This window comes from Nicotiana attenuata, unplaced genomic scaffold (assembly GCF_001879085.1).
Source record: "Nicotiana attenuata strain UT unplaced genomic scaffold, NIATTr2, whole genome shotgun sequence".
Taxonomy (NCBI): Eukaryota; Viridiplantae; Streptophyta; class Magnoliopsida; order Solanales; family Solanaceae; genus Nicotiana; species Nicotiana attenuata.
In genome coordinates, this window is record NW_017672803.1 from 4,041 (window position 1) to 12,861 (window position 8,821).

Consider the following 8,821-nt stretch of genomic DNA (forward strand, 5'->3'; position numbering starts at 1 on the left):
TTTCTACCTAATTCAAAATAAGAAAAGATTTAATAATTTTTAATTTAATTTTAAAGCTATAAATATTGGAACATATCTAATGTAAAATTAATTTATAAAGGTAAAAAAGATGAACGATATTTTGCTAAAAATAAAAATTTAAAATAAAATAATATTATTTAAAATATATGTTTGCATTATAATATAAGACTTAACGAAAATTTGCAAGTTCTAAAATGATAGATGTGTTATTCGTGAATAATGTACAAACTCAAATATTTAAGAATTTAAATTATATCATTAAAACTGTCTAACTAAATTCAACTTTATGTAAACTAAATTAATTAAAACTTCAAATGGTAAAAGGAACTTTCCACGTTATAAATGCTTGGATAAAATTATTGCTAAATTTAAATATTTAAAGCTTAGATGAGCTAATATAAATTTGAATCAACAAAAAATTATTTCCTTTAAGGTTGGGAGAAAATAATTAATATCTAAATTAATTAACTAATTAGCAATTAAAAGTATCCAATTCAATTTATTTCCAAATTAATTATATAAGTAAAAATTATTTTTCAAGTTGAAAAACTACTAGGCTACATAAAATTGTTTTTATAAGAAGAGCATTGGTAGTTAACGATGTAAAAAAAAAACAAAATAATTATTCTATAGTATTAAAAGTCAAATTGGTAAAAATATAAAGTTAAATCAATAATAATAAAACAGTAGTAGATAAAATGTATTCTTAAATGAATGAATTGGTATTAATTTTTTTGTTTTTTTTCACGTTCATTTCAACACATGATAGCTCCCTATATTTTTTTTTTATATTAAATTATTTTGGTAAAATATTAAGGCAACATTAGTAATTTAGACTTTGCATCATTAATTACCTATCGATTTTTTTTTATTTTCAAATCTCTAAAATACCAAACGATTTAACTTTTAATTTATATTTTTAAAAGATTTTTTTTGATTTATTCGTTTTCAGTATTAGGTAAAAGAAAATAAGTTTAAAATCACAATAAGGCATCTAAGGACTTTTGTGGAGCAAGCTTTTTTCCATTGAGTTAGCTAAATGAGATTAGCATTCATTATTTTCAAGAACTTATCCTTTTTAAAATTTTATTTTTATACGTGATTTTTAAAATTGTGTATCCCTTAATATAAATACACACTAGTAGTGTAAAAAGAAGTTGCGCAATAGAAAATTATCTGTTTATTTTTCGGGCCGAGTTACTAAATTTACTAATTATCGGTAGTTAGGTGATATTACAATGTAAAGCGAGACTTTATACACTGCCATTGTATAGAAATTAGATCACCTACCTTTATTACACCATAGTTTTTAGGCTAGTGTAATTTTTTTACGCGGTAATGCCTGGGGCGGATATAGTGTATACTGGACGGGTTTAATTGAACCCATAACTTTCGACACGTAGTAAAAAGTTGTATGAAAATTTATTAAAATTGCAAAAATAGTAGATATGAACACTATAACGTTAGAAATATAATAAATTCAATGCTAAATTTTTTAAAAGTTGAACCTTTAGGATTTAAATCCTGGATCCGCCTCTAGATAATGCAGAAAAGTTCTTAGAATATTATCTTGTTATAACTTCATGACATATGAGGGAGTGACTATGGTCAATGAAGTGATCAGTTGAGAATCATGAGATTTCAGACTCAAATCCCATTTCTTTCTGTTTGTTCGAATCTTGATGGACAGAATTACTTGATACATATTGCCATTATAACATGTTAGAATACATTACTAATGTAATTCTTTTACACCATTAGTGTTTATAAGTTAAAACCTTTAGGCGTTACTCTCTTTAGCTTTTAATTTCCTCATTCCAAAATATAATACTGTTGAACAGTTTTTCCACACAAACACCCACCCACCAAAGTACTCTTTGATATTGATAGAAAAATACTTTTGATATCTCAAGAAGTTTTAGCTTTTTATGTACAAGTTGTTGTTCTAATTCTGAAAATGGGATCTGCTCTTCACATTTGCACAATGGTATCATGGAGAATATCATTCTGTATTCAAATTATTTTTGAGCTGCAATATGTTAATCAAGTTCTTGTTTTAATTTTGTGCATTATCGCATTATGGAGGATAAGTTGCACTACAAAACTAAGGTACGCCTTTTCTAGTATTTGAATGCGCCTAAGGGCTAAGCTTACATAATTGTAGATTTTTAGTTATGCAATTCAATCCGGGGTACATAATTATATTTATTTAAGAAACCGCTTTATTCTAAAAGCTCTTAAAAAATATTCTTTCATGCTTTCTATTGGAATCCATATCTCATTGTAATTTCTTCGAGAATTAATGTGTTCAACTTTAGCACAAACTATGTGAATTTGATAGTAGGACTTTTCGATCTGTGGTGAATTATTTTATTCTTGTTAGATTGATTCTTATTGTTAATTAAGAATTACACTTAAAAGTGGTAACCATCTAATAGAAAAAGTGGGTTACTGAATGAATCTCTTCAATAGCTAAATTGACGAAATGCTATGCCAAGTTTGATAAATTTTTCAATTGAAGTATTTTCATTTTCTTTGAAATCACATGAATATGATTTATCCAAACCTTTATCAAGACATATGTGCTTTGGAAAAATTTTCTAGATAAATCTCTATCTTTTGGACAGGTTAGTTCTATTCCTGTAATTGGAGATTTAAGTGAATGAGAATTGGAAAAGCACATAAGATAAATTGTTTGATTTTTCTTGTGATGATGTACCAGATTTAAATATTTATTACTTTTATTACTTAAGATATTGGGACTTTTCAATTAATTAGTAAATTGCATGCTTATTGGTTCATATGATAATCTTCGAGGTGACGCTATATTATTAGCTTGTTATTTATAAAGTAGAACTCTTTATGAATTGTGAAAATGTTATCTCCTTAACTTGAAATTTTCGAAAATGTGGGGGGCCATGGTGTCCTGAGTTATCTAGCTTGATCTTAAGAAGAGCAAAAGAAACTGTTTATTAAAATTATAACATTGAAGCCTTATAAAAATGAGATTGTTTGTGGAGAAAAAAATTATATTGGAAGATCAAAAGTATGTTGTATTTTTTGGCTCCGAAAAGTTATTTCATTACGGATCTCTTAGTCATTTGGGTGATGAAGAATCATTGAATTATGATCCGCTTCCTACTGATTTGAGATATTTTTGTAGAAGTTAAAGTTGTTTCTATATTTTAGAAATTTTATTTTGGTACTTGACTATGGAAGATACATAAAGTTTCTTGAAAGATGTTTCAAAAGGTATGAGTACAGAAGTCAAGTTTTATTTCATTTGAAATGATTTTATGCCTTATTTGAGAAATATATGAGTTAGTATTTTGTATGTGAATCTTCCACTGTATTAGAAGGATACAGTGATGATATTGAATCTTTGATTCAAATGAGAAAAAACTAGCTAGTTGTTGTGTGATCACCTTTTGGTGGTTGTTAAGCTATTGGAACTGTCTGGCAATGAGGTTGATTAAGCAACCTCTTGTTGAGTTAAACCGACAATAATTATGTCGATGAATTGTGATTGCCAAAGCACAATATTCCACTAGGAATTAAACCGATAACATTTGTGTCGATGAATTGTGATTGCCAAGGCATAATTACCATTGTAAGAAAAAAGTCTTTCAATGGGAAGAATAGATACATTTTCTTGAGATATAATGTGATAAAGCAGCTGCTGAAAGATGGAATTATTTTCATAGATTATGTGAAGTCAGAAGTGAATTTGGCCAATCCTCTGACTAAACCTTTGGGAAGAAAATTAATATCTGAAACATCGAGGGGAATGGGACTTTTGCCAATTTGAGTTATATCAACCATGATGGTAACCCAACCTATGTGTTTGGAGATCCCATGAAGTAGGTTCATATAGGTAATAACAAGTCATTAGTTGATCAAATATGCACTATTAAATTATGTCTCTTCCTATGGTGTGTGCGTATATAGTGCAAGACTGCAAGGAATATGAGGTTGAGTTATTATACTCTTAATCCAATAATCCATAGCCCTTTATAGGTGGTGTATTAAGCTGCAGAATACACTTGATGGATGGACCTATATGAGTGTGGAGTGGGGCCGCTCCTATGAAATTTGTGGCGAAGTTTCTAGAGCACTCATGAAAACCAGGCGCGCGCATGGCCTATTAGCGCAAAACCGCGATAAACAACAAAGTGTGTGGGGGTATAATGTGATAGATAAGACACTAAACTTACAAAAGAATTCTTGGTTCATAGAAGTTTTAAGCTTCACCATTTGTTCTGTAAGTTTAATCTTATTTTATCTAGGTCTGGTTCATAGTCCAAGAGACACCAGATTCGACGCATTATACTCATTTGTGAAACCCAGCAAATTATTTTATTATTCATAGTCCAAGAGACACCAGATTCGACGCATTATACTCATTTGTGAAACCCAGCAAATTATTTTATTATTTCATGATTATTATTTTTAATATTCTTTCTGAGATATATGGGGGATTGATAGAAAAATACTTTTGATATCTCAAAAAGAAATATTAAAACTATGTCTAGAGTCATTTTCTTACTATTATATTAATAAGTCTTTATAATAGTAATTATTTTAAAATATTTGTAACAGAAAATTTGTTAAATTTGAAAATTCAATTTGGGACAAAATAAATTGGACAATTGAATGGTCATTAGTATGTATTGGTACGTTATTGAAAAGTCAATGACATTAATATTTGGAAAATCAATGACCAATTTTAATGGCTTAAGTTTTAACGGATTTTGGAATAGCCTTTATGGCTTGAATGTTTCTTATGGTGTATTTCTTTGAATGGATAGCCTCACAGATAGTCTACTTCTATGTAGACTTTAGACTATATATGCCTCTTGTCTTCGTAACACAAAAGTAGTGGAAAAAGCTAAAAATATTTTCTTCCCTTTTCTTTGTGCTGGGTTTTCTTCTCATAAATCTTTGTTGTTTCTGCTCCTAGTTATACTAGAAGAGCTTGTTGAATCCTGGGGGATACGCCTAATTTTATTTATCACTGTGTGGGCGAAATATCCTTAAGGACAGTGTCATTGACACGCCTCAAGCTAAACCTTTTATCTCCATAATCATCCAATTTTTCCAACAGATATGAATCAAAATTTAACCCAAAAGAAATACACCAAAATAACAACGTATGACCTTCAAGGACAAGATTGGTCAAATTTTTAAAGAAAATTGACAATGAAGCATGAACTACAATAACTGAAAAATGCAATACAAACATATGTGATGTGAATGTTTAACCAAAAAATGAAATTTCGGTCAAATCTTAATTTATAGAAGAACTCGGGTTACTGATAATCAAAAATGAACAAAAGAAATTGATTTTGATAACAATAAGATAAATATCAGAAAATAAAGTAAATCAGTATATTCAGTTGAAATTTTGTGTCCTTACAAATGACCAGTCTTCTCCTTTTTATAGCTATCTCTAAGATATACATTTTGCCTTTGTCATAATAAGGCTATTATAGACAATTAAAGACATTAAATGCTACGTTAGATAATCATTGTAATTTAATACAGATTCTCTAACGTTTTTAGTATTTAATGCTTATTAAATACTGTATCTGTACTCTCTTGGTGCTGTCAGATTCATTCTCCTTGATTTTTGGATTTAAATAGGTACGAGCGTTGAGTCTTTTGAATAACTGCTCGTGCCTCTACTTGTGCCTCTGCTCGTATCTGTTGCAACTCATGCCTCTTTGCTAATCACCACTCTTTGACCAGCCTTCATATCATGACACGTCATCTTTCAATCACTTCAATATGTAAACTCAATTTTTCCTAATACAGATAGTCCCCCCACTTGCTATTTATTCATCAATTGAATATTTGGGAAGTGGATTTTATTAAAGCAAGAATATTTGCCGTCATTAATGCTATGATAGAATCGACGCTTCAGTTGTCACTTCCATTTAATGCTTGTTAAACGTGGCATCTTTTTGTTGGTTCTGCGACTTTGCAGTGCTTTTAAGGCTCTTTTACGGCTTCACCAATTACGAAGCGACAGTTCTCATTATGACCTTTCCATAATTGTACCTTTTTCTTTGACGGTTGCTTCTTAGTATAAATATAGTTCTCATCTTTGTCTTTCTCACATAAATTTCAAAGCTTTCAAAATATTCAATTCTTGTTCTTCATCTTCCTCGTACTGTCATGTCTTCATCAAACCCTAACCCTAGGAGAGTCCCCATGGTTGATAACTTTCCTCTTGCCCCCAATAGGAGTAGAAGAGGAGGTAGACTACGTAATTTAGGGTCTTCATCCATACGTGCTTCTTCTCTTCCTTCATCTAGTTCCAGCCCCTCTTCTAGAACCAGAGGTTCTCTTTCTCAAAGATCTTCTTCTAGGGGTAAGGAACCTTCTGAACCTCTTCGTGAACCTTCAATAGACGAAATAGTTCCTGCGGAACTATCTTTCTATAATGATAGAGAATCCCTTAGAAATCAAGTATCCTCTTTAGATCATGCTGATATTTACCCCACTCAGATCATTGAAGGTTTGATTGCTTTGGTTCGCAAAGAATGCCATTGGAGTCATGACTTCCCTATTATAATCCCCAATGCAAACCAAAGAATTATTTCCTATTTAATGGGGTTTTCTTTTGTTTATACATACCCCTTCACATTAGGTTTCAAACATGCTATTGACCCCGTTATCCTTGAATTCTGTCGTTTTTTCGACGTTTGTTTAGGTCAAATTGGTCCTCTAGTGTGGAGGGTTGTTGCCTATTTGAGGCATTTGACTAACATGGCAGACGTGCCTTTTACCTTTTCTCATCTAATTCACCTTTATTCACCCAGACTCTTTCGCCAAGGTGCCTTTACCTTAGTAGCAAGGAGTAAAAGAGTTTTGGTTAATCCAGAAGATGACAAAGACCGTGGCTGGTATGCCAGGTTTGTTGCTGCCTCCGCTGTTGGTTTAGTGGGTGATGAGAATGTTCCCTTCCCCGAGAAGTGAAATTTTGCACGTGAGTTTTTTTATAACTTTCCCGTACCTTTTTTCTTCAATTTTGTTGATTATTATTCTAATTTTCCTTTTCTTTTCCAGCACCCATGGGAATTGTTGACGATATTCCCAATTTTCGTGATTGGGTAGGAAAGCTGTTGAATACTGCCCCAATGGAGGGTAGATCTTGGAAGACGGGTATATATATATATATATATATATATATTGTTTTTTCCTGAACTTATTTTAATCCTTCTTTTTATCAGGATTTGCTGTTCGAGGTGTTACGGCTGAGGCAATCGTAGCTTCTCGAATTTCTTTGGAAAGGGCCCAAGAGATAATTTTGGGCTCTTCATCAAAAAGAAAAGCTACCATTGATGAAGATTATGATGAAGAGGAAGACGGGAGCTCTTTGGTGAAAAGGCCACGAGCGCGTAGACGGATTGTTTCCGATGAAGAAGCTTCTCCCCCTCGTTCGGTTCCTCTTTCCGAGTCTGTTGAAGCCCCGGTGGTGATCCCCGATGATGATGTTCCTGCTGCTGCTCATGATTCTGTTGAGCAGCTTTTTGACCGCGGGTTTGGTAGTGAAAATTTAGGCTCGATTTCTGATGAAGCACCCCTTGCTTCTTTTTCTACTCCCGTTCCTGTGATTTCTTCTTTGCCGATCGTGGATGTTTCCGTTCCTCCCCAGGCTGTTTTGACTGCTTCTACTGTTCCCCCTTCAACAATTCCCCCTCCACCTGTTCATCACACTGAGGTTGGTTCTTCGAGTAGAGGCACAACTATGAGGCAAGTTACCATTGAAGTTCCTGCTGAGGGTAACCTTTTGAGGAAATCACGTCAAGCTGACGTGTGGCTAAAACCTTTGATTGGTCTAGTTAAGAGAGCTAAAACTTGACAGCCATAGTTCTTTAACCTTGATGAACAATATAGTGCATGCTTCTTTAAAGGTATCCCTTTTGCAAATTTTACTTTACCCCTTTTTTTTCCTGCTTTCAGTGTTTTTATTTTTCCCTTCCTTGTTTTTTAGGTCAATCTAATTGGCACGGAGATGATGAAGAGGGTTACCCTCTCAGAGCAATTAATGCGTGACTACCAATTGGAGGCGGATAATTGGAGGGAACAATGTGAAAGTCTTCAGATCGACGTGGAAACATTAGAAGAAAGTAAAAGTACGTTAGAGCAGCAGGTACGGGCTTTGACTTCAGAATTGGCAGTTGAAAAAGCTTCTTTAAATCAAGCTGGTAAGGAAAAGGCTCGTCTGGAAACTCTTTTTTCGAGCAATTGTCCAAGGCAAGTGAAAAAATTAGAGAGTTGAGGGCTCTCTTGGGTGAAAAAGAAGCATATGCTGGTGAACTTGTGCAGAATTTGACTCAAACTCAAGAAGACCTCCGGGTATCTTCTGATAAGGTTTGTTCTTTAGAAAATTCCCATGTTTCTCTTCAAGCTTCTTATGAACCTGCCTTGGCTGAAAATGAAAAGTTAAGAAACGAAATTGCTGACTGGGAAAGAGATTACGAGATCCTTGAAGATAAAACTGCCATTGAAGTGAGTTGGGGCGTTTTTAAACTCTCGCCATGATACCCTCGTTGAAGTTAGCCAGGAGAATTTTAACTTGGAATCTGAGTTAGCCAAGATCAAAGAGACTATTGAGAAGACTCAGCAGAATCAAGATTTTTCTTCTCCCGTGGCTGAAGCTTCTGAAAATGTTGAAGATGATAAGGGTATCCTCACTCCTTCGAGTCAAGTTGAGCCTGCTGCTGTTGATGTCCCTGCTTCAGTTCCTTCAACTTCTCAATGAAAAGTTTATGTTGTTTGAGTTCCTTTGTTG